General features: G+C 51.7%; 1 protein-coding gene across 13 annotated transcripts in view; it reads right to left on the reverse strand.

The window, feature by feature from the left end:
• CAMTA1 (calmodulin binding transcription activator 1) overlaps positions 1-13,462 on the reverse strand; it is an 842,290-nt gene that overhangs the window by 52,661 nt on the left and 776,167 nt on the right. The window contains exon 1 of one of the 13 annotated variants that reach the window (XM_032394601.1): positions 57-267. The exons of the other annotated variants lie outside the window; for them this stretch is intronic. The gene's annotated coding sequence lies outside the window, so the exon portion shown is untranslated. Of the gene's footprint in view, positions 1-56; positions 268-13,462 lie in introns of those variants that run through there. 13 annotated transcript variants of the gene reach the window in all.

Here is a 13,462-nt window from a genome sequence, read left to right on the forward strand (position 1 = left end):
CGCCCTCGCCCCGCACGCGCCCGGCCGACTCTCCCCTCGGCCACACGCACACTCACTCGGGACTTGGAGAGCACGGCCACCGCTCGGTCGGGCTGGCGCCGAGCCGCCTCTGCGTTCCTCCTCCTCTCCCGCGCGGCCCCGCCCGGCCCGGCCCCGACAGCCTAGCCCGGCCCAACCCGCTCAGCTCCACACGCCGCAGCTGGAACGACTCGGGCTCCGGGTACCGCTCTCTCCCCGCCACAGCCCGAGTGCGACGCCCGGGCCAATGGCGGGGCGCAGCGGTGAGCTCACCGGCCTCGGCCCCGCCCTCCGGGCCGCACGGGCCAATCGGAGGGCGCTACGTCACCCGGAGCCGGGCAGAGGCAGGTGTGGGGCGCGGAGCCGCTCGGCGCGGGGACTGCGCCGGAACTGCGCCGGAGCCGCGCGGCGCCGCGCTGGACGGCGGCGGCCGGGCCCGGAGGGTGCGGGCGGAGCGCGGCCCCGCGGCCCCGGGCGCCCGCACGCGAGGCCCGGGCTGGCCAGGGCCCCTCGCGACGCCGCCGCCCGCTCCCCGTCCAGATTCGCGGAGGCCCGCAAGAGGGGCGGCCGCGGGCCACTCGAGGGCAGAGACGGCCCGGAGCCCGACGGCCGCGCCCGTTCCCCCGGGCTCACGGCCCCGAGAGGCTTCCCCGGGGGCCCGCGCGGCGGGGGGCGCTCGGACCGCGCTTGCCAGACCCCGCGGTGCGGACCCGCCGACTCCCGAGCCAGCGGCGCCGTCGGGTCCGCTCCGGAGACCCGCGCCCAGGGGCCCCCCGCGTACCCGGGCTCGGCTCCCGGCGCGGCCCTGGCGCGCCCTGCGGCGGCGGCGTCTGCAATGCAGCCGCGGGAGGAGCCGGCGCTGCGCTGCGCGGCGAGCGGGGGAGCGCGGAAGGCTGGGCGGGAAGGAGGGGCGCGGCGAGCCGGCCGGGGCCGCGAGGGCGCGGGGCAAGTCCTGGGCACTGGGTGCAGAGGTGCGCGGGCGTCGGCCAGGGCGGGGCCGAGGATGTCTGGCTCGTGACGGTGAATGGCGAGTCCCCTGGGAGTTCGGGAGCGTCTAAGGCTCCCTTGCCGGAGGCGCGGGGCCCCACCTCCTTAGCTGGAGTTCCAGGGCCTCCGCCCACTCCTCGGGTCTAACCCTGGTGTCCAAAAGTTCTGGCTGCGGCTTGGCTTTCTCACTTGGATACTTCTGCATGACAACCTCTCGCCTCGCCTCCCGCCCTAAGTCCAAATCACACCTCTCCATCAAGGCTCACCGTGTCCAAGCAGCCTTCCCAGGCGTCCCAAGTGGACACCACCACCCTTTCTCCTTTCCCTATGTCATTTGTAGCCCTGCTGCTATTCAATCGCCGCCGCCCCCACAGCCACCTACGGCCTTGCACACACAAAGGGCTTGACCCACGCGGACTTTCCGGGAGGCTATCTTCCCTTTTTTCCTCCATCTTGTCAATTATCTTTAAACTTGATTATGTCTCTTTTCTGCCATCTGGGTTAAAAACAATCTCAAAAGATGGGCACGGAGTCTTTTTTTTTTTTTTTAACCCTGCCCGAACACGCGTGAAAGCAACCACAGCGTTTTGCACAGCTCTTAAGCCTGTACAACCAAAAATGAATAATTGGTTAGAGGCCAAGCCAAGGACGCTCCTGGCGAGGCTGGGTCCCATTCTGTGCCACGCATCGGAGCCAGGGAAGCAAGCAGGTCCAGTACAGTTGCACTCCTGGGGGCTGACCGTGGCTTCTTGCCTGCAGCGAGTCCCTCCCTGCCCCGACGAAGTCGCAACACCCGATGCTGTTCAGAATCTTGCTCCAACAAGCCCTTCCAGTTCCCGCCCCCACCTGTGTCCACCCTGCTCTCGCCACACAGGACCCCTGCACTCCCAACTCCGCTTCTCAGCTCCCCTTTATGGGCTAGGGGCACCCCTATCCATTCCTTAAGGCCTGTCTCCAGCCCCCTCACCCCCAGCAGAACTGATCCAGGAGCATTGTTAATGCATTCCTATGGCAGCACTTCCTGAGCGGCATCTATCGCTTCCAGGGCTGGAAATGTAAGGGTTAGTAGTCAAGGAGGAGGGCTCTGGAGACAAACCATCTGGGTTCAGAGTTAGACTCTCCCACTTGCTAGCTGCGTGCCCCACTCATCGTGCCTTCATATCCATGGGTGAGAATTAAATGAGCCAATAGATGTGCTTATACTGGTGTCTGGTGCATAAGACACACTCAGTACAAATTGGTTCCTGCTGCTACTAGAAGTCAGGGTATCTTAGGGTGGCGACTGGAAAGGGGAGGGGAGGGCTTCTGGGTTTCTGATAATGTTCCATTCTTGACCTGGCCACTAGTTTTAGTTTGTGAAAACTCATTGAGCTGAGCTGCACATACTTATTCTATGTGAACTTTTCCATATGTATAGTGTACATTAATAAAAAGTGCTTTAAAAAACTGGTTGTTATTAGCTGAGACTGAGACAACTCTAATCTCCTTGAGAACAGGAACAAAGTCTTAACTTATCCTGGCACCTTACACAATGCCGGGCACACTGTAAGTCCTCGGCTAAGAGTTGCTGAATTGCTCTGAATGGATTGTGAGCAACAGAGAACAACTGGAGAGGTGGGATCATGAGGGGCAATGCCTGTCTTTCTACTCTACAGTGCTAGTGAACTCAGGATAATTAGGATCCAGGTTCAAGTACTTGGACCCCTGCTAAAGAGAAGGTGCCTCCACTCTTCACTGTCTTGGAGGCAGAGACGTTTTTCCCTTGGGTTTGTTTTAAAAAGGCAGAGTTTCAGACCTGGACATCCTAGCTGCCTGAGGAGGGACATCCTGACCCTTCACCCTTCCTCCAGCAGTCCCGTGTCCACCTGACACCTGAGAAAGGTAGTCACGGATGTTTCAGCACATTCGTTGTGCCCTGGTGATAAAGTTGGGGTCAGCAGTCTGGAGCTCTCCTTTCAGGCAGCCTCAGGTGACATTTCTGCAGTAGGAAAGTCCCTTCTCTGTTCCTCTGCTGGGCCCATTACTCTCCTGGAAGATCTGCCACTCTAATTCCCCACTGTACCTCTGTCTCAGGATGGAGGCCACAAGAGCAAGTGCCCTCTTTGGGCCCATTCATGGAAAGTCAGATGGTGCTGGGTGGGGTAAGCTAGATGCTTCTGAAGCAAGTTCAGAGCTCTGACAGCATGCTAGAACCAAGTACCCACAGGTTGTCTTTTCTTATGGGTATTCATGTTTCTTTGTAGCAGGTTAGGAAATGACAGGGTAAGGCATGCATGTGCTTAAGGTGGATTATTACACTAGATTTTTATGGGACTTTGAGTATGCCTGGGTTGTTTTTAAAAATAGGGAAAAAGAAAACTTTGCTCAGTGCTGTGATCACTTGGCAGCACCCAGACCAAGTGCAATCTTTGCCCCTTAAAGCAGGGATGGTGAGTCCTTATCCCAGCCCTAACCTCTGCTGAGGGTCTCATGATGAACCAAAGAGGGGCATCCTGGTGCAGATGAGGAAGAAGGGAACTTCTTGTTTGTTGGATGCCCATTATCTGCCTGCTGTTTTGCTAGATACCCACATACACTGCCATTATTTCTCCTGCAAGTTGGATATTGTATACAGGAAAAAAAAGAAAGGCTTTAAGAAGTCAGATAAATTGCCTAAAGACACACAGATGGTAAGTGGCAGATCAGGGTTTTAGGTTCTGAGGCTGTGCTCATTCTGCCCCTCTCTGATAGTTCTCCAAGTAGCTAAAAACTCTTGCTACCGTTTTAGATACCATTTGTTTAAGAAGGCAGTCTGGGAAATTTCTAAGAACCACCACATTCTTTTCCCCAGCCCTGGCAACTGTGAAAGCCTGTTTATGTAAAGATGTAGACTCTACCTGGGTAGGTCCCTGAGTAATTGTGAAGAGTAGAGCTCGCCCTACAAACTGACGTTGGACTTGAGCACAAGTGAGGAATAAAGCACTAAGATTGGGTTGTTTGTTAGTGCAGCATAACTTTGCCTCTTCTATCTAATAAGAAATCAAATCAGTTTCTAAATATATCAACTTCCAGTAAAAAAATAACCAAATAGGAGTCTTCTCAACTAAATGACAATTTAAAAATAAGTGCAAGATGCATACACAGTGTATCTTTAAGGTACTAAGAAATAATGGAGAAGGAAGAGTCTTTTCAACAAATAAGGCTGGACAACTGGATATCCCCATGCAAAAAAATGAAGTTGGACCCCTACCTCACACCATGTATAAAAATGAACTCAAAATGAACCAAAGACCTCAATGTAAGAGCCAAAACTACAAAACACATAGAAGAAAACACAGAGGTGAATCTTCATGTCCTTGGATTTGGCAATGGCTTCTTAGATCTGATATCAAAAGCACAAGCAACCCATAGATAAATTTGGCTTCCTCAAAGTTTAAAACTTCTGTACTTCAAAGGACTCCATCAAGAAAATGAAAAAGATAGTTCACTGAATGGGAGAAAATTTGCAATTCATGTATGTAATAAGGGACTTGCATCTAGAATATAAAAAGAATAATTACAAATGATTTTTTAAAATAGCCTACTTTAAAAAAAAATGGGCAAAGGATCTGAAGAGATATTTCTCCAAAGAAGATAAACAAATGGCCAATAGCATATGAAAGGATGCTCGACATCATTAGGCATTGGGGAAATGAAAATCAAGACCACAATGAAATACCACTTCACACCCACCGGGAATGCTATAATAAACAAGATGGACAATAACAAGTGTTGGTGAGGATGTGGAGAAATTGAAACCCTCATCCCCTGTTGATGGGAATGTAAAATGCACCTGCTTTAGAAAACAGCCCGGCAGTTCCTCAAAAGGTTAATCATAGAGTTGCCCTACGACCCCACAATTCCAGTCCTAGGTATATCCAAGAGAAGTGAAAACATATGTCCATACACATAGGCACCCATTTAGCAATAAAAATGGAATGAAGAATTAACACATGGTATAATATGGATGGATCTTGAAGACATGCTAAATGAAAGAAGACAGCTACAGAAGACCACATATTATAGGATTCCATTTATATGAAATGTCCAGAATAGGCAAAATTATCAAGATTGAAAATAGATGAATAGTTGTCTTGGGCTTGGTGGGGGGGAGTGCTGGGGAGAAGAGGGCATGACTGTTAATGGATATGGGCTTTCTTTTTGGAGGAATGAAAATGTTTGAAAATTAGACTACAGGGGCGCCTGGGTGGCTTAGTTGTTGGGCATCTGCCTTCGGCTCAGGTCGTGGTCCCGGGGTCCTGGGATCGAGCCCCGCATCGGGCTCCCTGCTCGGCCGGGAGCCTGCTTCTCCCTCTTCTACTCCCCCTGCTTGTGTTCCCTCTCTAGCTGTCTCTCTCTGTGTCAAATAAATAAATCTTTAAAAAAAAAAAAAAAAGAAAATTAGACTATAGTGATGTCTGCACAGCCCTGTGAGTCTACTAAAAATCTTTGAATTGTACACGTGAAACAGGTAAATGGTATGGTATGTTAATCATATCTCAATATAGTTGTAAGACACATATACAATAAGGAGAAAAAGAATGAAATATAGAAAAGGACCAGTGGATTAACTTTGGTAAAGAAGACTGAAGGATAGGAAAAGGAATACCAAGGTCAGGGGGCCTAATGGCCTATCCTGAGCCAGTCTGTCTAGTCTTGCTCACCAAGCCCCTTGTGTCCAGCCCAGTGTGGGATGCATGGGTAGAGAATCCAGGTGGACAGGCCCTGCCAGGTGACTGCTCTTGAGGAGATGAGACAGACACAGCAGCAGAAGCACTGAGTCAGGGATGGTGACATCCAGGAGCAAAAGGAGGTCAGAAGAGGGGTCATATCTAATTGTGCTTCTTGTGAGTCTGTCAAATTCCTGCTTGCAGTGATTGCCCCCTTGCCAGCTCAGGATCCTGGAGGGAACAGCCTCCTGAACTTAGGGTTCCCTTTGAAGAACTCCCTGGTGTGTTGGGGTTCTCCATCACAATTGTTGGCTGATACCGGGATGAAGGTAAGCTTTGTAGAGAGCCTCAAATCCCTCCACCTGAGCTGCAAATGTCCTTATCAGGGCCCCTGAGCCTTCCATATGAGGGAGATACTGGGGGTAGGGGGAAGGGCCCAGGCCTGGGGTCAGCAGCCTGGGTTCTCGTTCCAGCTCCACCACTAACTACTTGTGTGGGAAACTCCTTTCTCTTCCCGTGCCTCAGTTTCTTATTTTGCAAAATGAGGTCAAAGACTGTGTAGATGGGGTGCTGGTATTGTCCAGCATGACCTGACCTGATATAGCACCAACTCCTTCTCCCCAGAGGCTTACACAGGTCCATCTGTTCCCTCCCTGCACCCCCCCCCCCACCGATACTATGTGCAGGCCAGGTGATGAAATACATGGCTAGTCTTTCTGTGAGGGTGGTGTGTGGTGATAAAGCACCCAATGGGCTTTAGTGTCTGACAGCCCTCAGTCTGAATCCCTAGCTGTGTGCCATAGGACAAGTCACCTGACTCCTCTGAGCTTCAGGGTCCTCTTCAGTAAAATGGGGATGGAAACATCTGCTGGAAACACGGAGAGGATGAAATTGGATAATGAATGTAAAGTGAGTAACCCAGAGCCTGTTGGGCACCCAGGGAGGGCTTGGGGACTAGAACTATCTTTGTGATAAACTCCAGGATCTTTTGGAATGGTGGACTCTTTCCCACTACGATTTACTTCCTCTGCTGTTAAAATGAGCTTGCCTTCCCGAGCACACGGTAGCAGGATGAGGGAGCTGGCTTGGATGCCTTAGGCATGGCCAGTAGTCACACAGAGAGAGAGGGGAGAGCCTCTCCCCCAATTCTGTTTCACAGTCATTCAGGAGGAACTGGGACCAGAGGACCCAGACCCCTTAGCACATGCCAGTACAGCACATGCACCCCACCCAGGCTAACCTCCTTTCACTTCTCCAAAGGCCCCGTCTGTTCTAGGTCTCTGGGCAACATGGTCCTTATGGAAAAGGTGGTGCAGCACAGTAACTCTGCAGGGTGATGAGAGCCCAGGGAGCAGATGTCACCTGGGGAGTGGAGAGATTGACTCTTCCTCTTGGGGTGGGAGTCACTGAGCCCCACCTGCGCTTCTTACCCACATCCATTCTTTCCATGTTTACACCAAGCCTGGGAAGTAGGTGCTGCTATTCTCACAGCTTACACAGGAGGAAACCGAGGCACAGCAGGCTCGTGTAACTTGCCCTGGACTGTGCACTAGTGAGGAGCAGAGCCCCCATGGGCCCCCCACTCTGGAGCTGGAGCTCTTAGCTGCTTCTCTGCTCAACCTCACAGGGGGCTAGAAAAGCACAGCTACAGGGACAGGAACAACCAGGTGGAACAAGGAGGCAAGGACAGACGTAGCTGCTTGGCTGACAGGGCTGTTGCCCCTCCCTCCCCCAAGCACCCTTCCTGAAGCCATGCCAGTCAACTCGACAGCCTCCCATTGGTGCTGGAGGTACACCTCAGACATCCTCAAAGAGCCAGGGTCATGTCTGGCCTGTGGGCCCCCTAAGCTGGGCCAGTCGGGCCAGTCTGGGCCTGGGCTTTGTTTGAACCAGAAGCCTAAAATCCCTAGAAGGCAGAGCATCCAAGCAGTGAGTGCTCTGCTCAGGAGTCAGAAGGGTCTGGGCACCCCTATTTTCCAGCTCAGATACCCTGGAAAGGGTCTGTTCTCTAGGCCTAGGTGTGCTCATCCTGGCTACATCACAAGCTCATCGTAAGGACTCAGGTGAGATATTTGTGAAGCTCACAGCCTGGTGCCCGAAAGGCACTTGGCACTTTGTCTTAGCCAAACAATAGAGCAAGGTAACCAGTCCGCACCTTGAGGCAGGAAAACCCAGCAAGCCTTCAAAAGAGGCTGCCACGCATCCTCTGTCCAATGGAGTCACGCTTGTGATTGGAGCTGTTTACCCGAAAGGTACACTCAGAATGCACTTATTAAAACTGCCATGGTGTGCTTTCTCACTCAATAGACACCATCCTTTTTTAACATGGAAATCTGATTAAAGAGAAAAGAGTGGGTTCTCTTAGAGGCGACAATTGAGTCCAGAGACCCATACAGGGTATTTATGGTGGAAACCACTTTGAGATCTCCATCCTGATGGTTGCTGCCTACCCAAACATGAGGCTCATGCACCAGTAAAAACAAGAGCTAGAAAGTTCCCCTTTTAAGGAAGCAAGCAGCTACTGCCTAGGAATAATAATTACCGAGGTCACGATGGTACAGGGAATGCTGTCGTGTCATGTCATGTTCTGCGTTACCAAAAGAAGACAGAAAGCAGTCAAAAGAGAAGGCACAATTAGAGGCAAGTACATTTTAAATGGCACCCATCTTGTGCGTGTCGGGGAAGCAGAACCGACACATTAGTTTTAGATCCCTTAGGGGCTAACGTGAGAAAAAAAACAAAAAACGTGACCAGGGAAAAGCACGGATGTGCCACGCACCTATGTGTACCTCCACCCCCAGATCATCTCTCTTTGACACCCCAGGTCACGTTTCTGCTGTGGACACTCGTGGTGTGGCCACAACCCCACGCAGGCCGGCAGCTCACTGGGTTCTTTGGGACCAGTAAGTTGGGTCAGTCCCTTGCATGGCTCTGCTACCCATAGGCCTGGGAGGCACCATCCATCCATTTCCAAAGAGAAATCCCCTGAGCACCATTGCAAGAAATGCAGCCCCACCCAACGATCCTCCCGGCTTCAACTCACTTAGAAGTAATGTGGGAAATCGAAGACAAGCACCCACTCACTTTCTTACTGGGTATCCAACATGGGAATGTCAGGGGAGGAATGATGTCTTTAAGCCCAATCAGGCCCTGAAGTCAGACTTCCTGCTGCACATCTGCTTTCTGCTCGGAGCTTGTTCTCTCCTGCTGCTTTTCAAGTGAGGAGTGCAAAGACTCATGATGAATGCATTAGCCATTTCCAAGCTGCAGAGAATTGGGGGCTTTGAATGCATCGGGCCCCCAGCCTGGTAGGGCTGTGTTTGCCGTGGTTCTGGGTTGGCTCATAGCACCTCTGTGCAGGACCTGCTCTGTTGGAGTTCCACCGTGGAGCTTTCGCAGCTCCCAGGTGGCCCAGGCCAGGTCTTTCAATGTCATAATAAACATCACTGAGCTTATAAAATTAGAGCCTTGAGTCTTAAGAATCACACTGAATTGTTAACATCCTAGAAGGTGGCTGGATGCTGCGTCTATGTCTTCCCTTTCTCTTAGAGGCGAATTACTGAACAGGAATACTCTTGCCGAGGTCCCCATCCTGGCTCTGGGATCCCCATCTGTACCCAGTTGGTCACCATTTGCAAGGTCAGATCCATCCCCACCAGTGTCAGCAGAAGGAAGAGGAGAGCTGTGGGAAGAGGGGTAACTGGTTCTGGGGCTTCCTCCAGGCTCCCAGCCCCAGCCTCGGGGAGGGAGAAGGGGAGAGAGGGCAGGAGGGAGGAGGCTGGCTGCTCCAAATGGAGCTGCTCATAACCCTGCAGCAGCAAATGGAGCCATCAGGAGAACACTTTAGCGAGAGGAGAACATTGCTAGAGCCAGGGGTGCAGTCTGTGGGATGGAGTTGGGACGTAGGTTCATTTACAGAGCATCATAGGCTGTGGCACAGGTGAGTAGTTTAAAGAGCTAATTGAAATAATATGTTAGAATAATAAGCTTAGCCATCAAAGGCTTCTAGAATTTCTTATTTAATTCACCATTAAGTGGACTGATCTGTAATCTACTTTCACATCTCTGCCTGGGAGATCTTGAGCTTTGGACAATACTCTCTGGCAGAAGACAAGCCATTTTTCCTAATAAAATGTGTTCTTCGGCCCCAAAGAATTGCTGAAGAGTACACAAGATCTGTGTGGGGGCAACACTTTTTAAAAAACAACAGCAACAAAGACAACAGAAAACACACATTTCCTCCCTCAACACAGACACAGAAAGAAATTGGTCTGCTGCAGTGAGGAGTCGGGGAGGCAGGTGAGGGCAGGTGGGAACAGAGAAGGAGGAGGTGCTGCTCTGCTCATAAAAAATTTAACCTTGCCCCAAAAGAAGTCTGGCCTTTGTCCTTGCCTTTGGGAGGTGATCTCTAAGCGCTTGGAATGTTATGCCTTATGGGAGTGTCTTTGTTTGGCTGGAGGCCTCGGGTCACTGGTTGTCCAACAATATGATTTAAGGTAAGGGCTGGTCACAGGGGGTATTTATAGGGTGGGGTTGGCCACACTAAAAGGACCAACAACGTGATTTAGGGTGGGGGCTTTTGGTCACACAGTATCGGCCAACTCTGGAGAGGCCAGAGACAGATCAGCTAGGTGGGCAAAGGCTCATGCTCACGCGATAGAGCCCCAATAAAAGCTCTGGACACCGAGGCTCCTGTGCGCTTCCTTGGTCGGTGATACTCCATGAGCACTGTCCCACATTGATGCTGGGCAAGCAACACTGTCCATGACTCCACAGGGTGGCCTCCTGGTCTCTGTCCTTTACACGTCTTCCCTTGGTTGGTTTTAATCTGTGTCCCTTTGACGTAATAGACTCTGAGTATAACAGCTTTTGTGGGTTTTGTGAATCCTTTCAGTGCGTTATCAAACCTGAGCATGGTCTTAGGCACCCAGAACTTGCAGTTCGTATCAGAGGTGAGGGGAGTCTTGTATGGCTTGGGCACCCTCTGACCTCACAGTTGGCTAAATCTCTCACATTCTTTCTACATGTGAAGAGCACTGTTATGAACAAACATTAAAGTTTTCATACAGGATCAGACCCTGTCAAACACATTCCCTTCCTGATGGGGGCACAGAGGGATACCCCTGGCTCTCTCACGTGCTCCCATAACCCTCAGAACCTGCCTTTATGGAGTTGTGTTGTCTGGTCTGCCTTGTGTCCTGGGCAGTGAACTCCCAGGGGCAGGGGCATGCACAGTTGACTTGTAAAGCCCTGGGTCCAGCAGAGTGCCTCTCGGGAGGTGATGGTGCCTGGTCAGTTCTGGACAGCCTCCCCAGCCTGGCTCTGACATCAGGGAGGACATCAGGGATGCTACAGCCTAAAGCTAAGGTCAGTCAGCAGTGAGGATGATGGTCATAAAACACCACTGGCTGTCCATCAGTCCACCCATCTGCCCATCCATCCATCTATCCATCCATCCATCCATCCATCCATCCATCTGTTCATCCCTTGAAGAAACATTTATTGAGTACCCACTATGTTCCTGGTCTCTTGGGACATGATGATAATTAGGACAAAAGTCCTTAGCTTCATGATTCAGCTATATTCTCACCTTTGTCAATTTCATCCATACCCCTTGGCCCATTTCATCCAATGTGACGTCCACGCAGACATGTCACAGACTTCTCTCTCCTGCCCATGTGTTTCTCTGAGCTCTAGAGCCGACAGCCACTCACTCACTATTGATTTTTCACATGATGTCCCAAAGGCCCTTCAAATTCAGCCCAACTCATGACTAGTCCTCTCCGGGGTGAATGACACAGAAGTCCCATATCTAATCCACCTACAATTAATGTTGATGTCACCTCCTAAATGTCTCTTGACTCTGTTCCTTCTCTCCAGAGACACCAAGTCCAGCATCATCTCCAGCCTGGAGGATTAACTGGTCTACCATCACCCACTCTGACCCTCCTTCCATCATTCTCCAAACAGCAGAGAAGAGCCCTTCTTGAAGTGCACACCTGGCCATGTCACTGCCTATCAAACCCTCAGTGTCTGCCCTCTTCTTGGGGACAAAGCCAGCTCTCCTTAGCCTAACACACACAGCCCTATCCTTGAGCACCCCACTAGCCCTTCTGGTCTGATCCACCCCCCTCCCTGTCCACCTCACCAGCCTTCATGTGCTCCCTTATACCCACGAGGCTCCCTCCCACCACACAGCTTTCTGTGCATGCTGTTCCCTCTGCCTGGAATATTCTTGCCTGCCCTCTTCATGGAGCTAACTTCTCCTTCCTCAGATCTCAGCTCAAGGGTCATTTCTTCAAGAAATTCCTCCCAGACATCCTGAGGAGTCGTTCCGCCATTACAAGCTCCCCAAGCTCTTGTTTGTGGGAAGGCTTGGAGGTCAGGTCTGATTTTTCCTCCACTAGACGATAAGCTGGTTAAGCACAGATACCTCCTCTGGTTTTGTTCATTTGTTTTGATTCTAGCACTTGGCCCAGTGCCTGGCACCAAACAGTTAGTGAATAAATGACTACAAAGAATAATTGCCAATGGAGGAATTTATAAAGTGTGATGGGAGAGCCAAGTAAAAAGAAAGGTGTCGTGCATGTGGGGGAAAAGGGACGAGGTGGGGAATTGGCTTTTATAGCAGAGGGGGCTTAGAGTAGACGTTTTCAATAGAGCAGGGGTCCTCTAAACTGACCACAGGGAAAAGACCCAAGGGATCAGAGGGAAAGCATGTGCAAAGATCCAGAGGTGGGAAATAGCATGGTACGTTTGGGGAAATCTGAGTATTGTAGCAGAGCGCAGAGTGGGGCATTATGCAGAGGAGAGCGAGGGCTGACGATGAGCTGAGAAGGCATCCTGAGGCCAACTTACAAAGGGTTTGTATCCCATGCAGGAGAGCGACTCTATCCAGAACTTTCCAAGGAATAGATGACCACCCCTCCCTCCCAACAAGTGCTCCCAAAGCCCCGTGCCTTCCTCCCTAACAGATCTCACTACACTCGGTTATGTTTGCCGGTTTTCTTGTCGGTCTCTCCCAGCAGAGAGCACCTTGCACCGTGCCTGTCATACAGTGGGCGCTCCGTCCACTCTTTCTGAATGCGTCAGTGGCATATAGCGCAGGTGGGAAGGGAAAGAAAGTGGTGGGAAACTGGCGATATGGGATAAGAAAAGCCTAAGATAGGACAGTGGCAGACCTGGGCGGGGAGGAAGCCCTGCGGGGTTTGAAGGTCCGAATTCGTAAACTGCTTGGCTTGGGGGTGGGGGGTGGGGGGGGGGGAGAGGCAGCATCATGGGCAGAGAGGAGCAGGGAGAAGGGATGCTTCTAGCTCTGGGGTCCAGGTCAGAAGCAGCAGGACGGAAGCAGGGAGAAGAGGCTCAGAGGAAGACTCTCACTGTGTGCAAGTCAAGAGCGAGCAGGTGGAGTCGGACCACCAGGGTATGATTCTCTCTGCATCTCTGGCTTACTGTTGCGTCTGAGTGTCCTCATTCGGAGGATGGCGGACCTCATAGGCTGCTGGGAAGTTCAGTGCCTCAATACACACAAATGCTTCATGGATAGGGCCTGGCAGGTGTAACCCCTGGGTGGGCAGCTCTGTCCTAAAAGCCGCTTTTGCAGAAAGAGGCAGTCATGGTGGCTCAGAGGTCTGCCAGCTTTCCCATGTGTGTCAAGACCGCTGGACTCAGCTTGATGTCATTGAAGTGATGCAAGTTGTCACCAGCTCTTCTAAACATGGGTGCTGCTGAATGCGGTGAGGACCGGGGCAGAGTTCCCTGCTCACATC

Source organism: Phoca vitulina, unplaced genomic scaffold, assembly GCF_004348235.1.
Source record: "Phoca vitulina isolate PV1807 unplaced genomic scaffold, GSC_HSeal_1.0 scaffold2, whole genome shotgun sequence".
NCBI classification, from domain to species: Eukaryota; Metazoa; Chordata; class Mammalia; order Carnivora; family Phocidae; genus Phoca; species Phoca vitulina.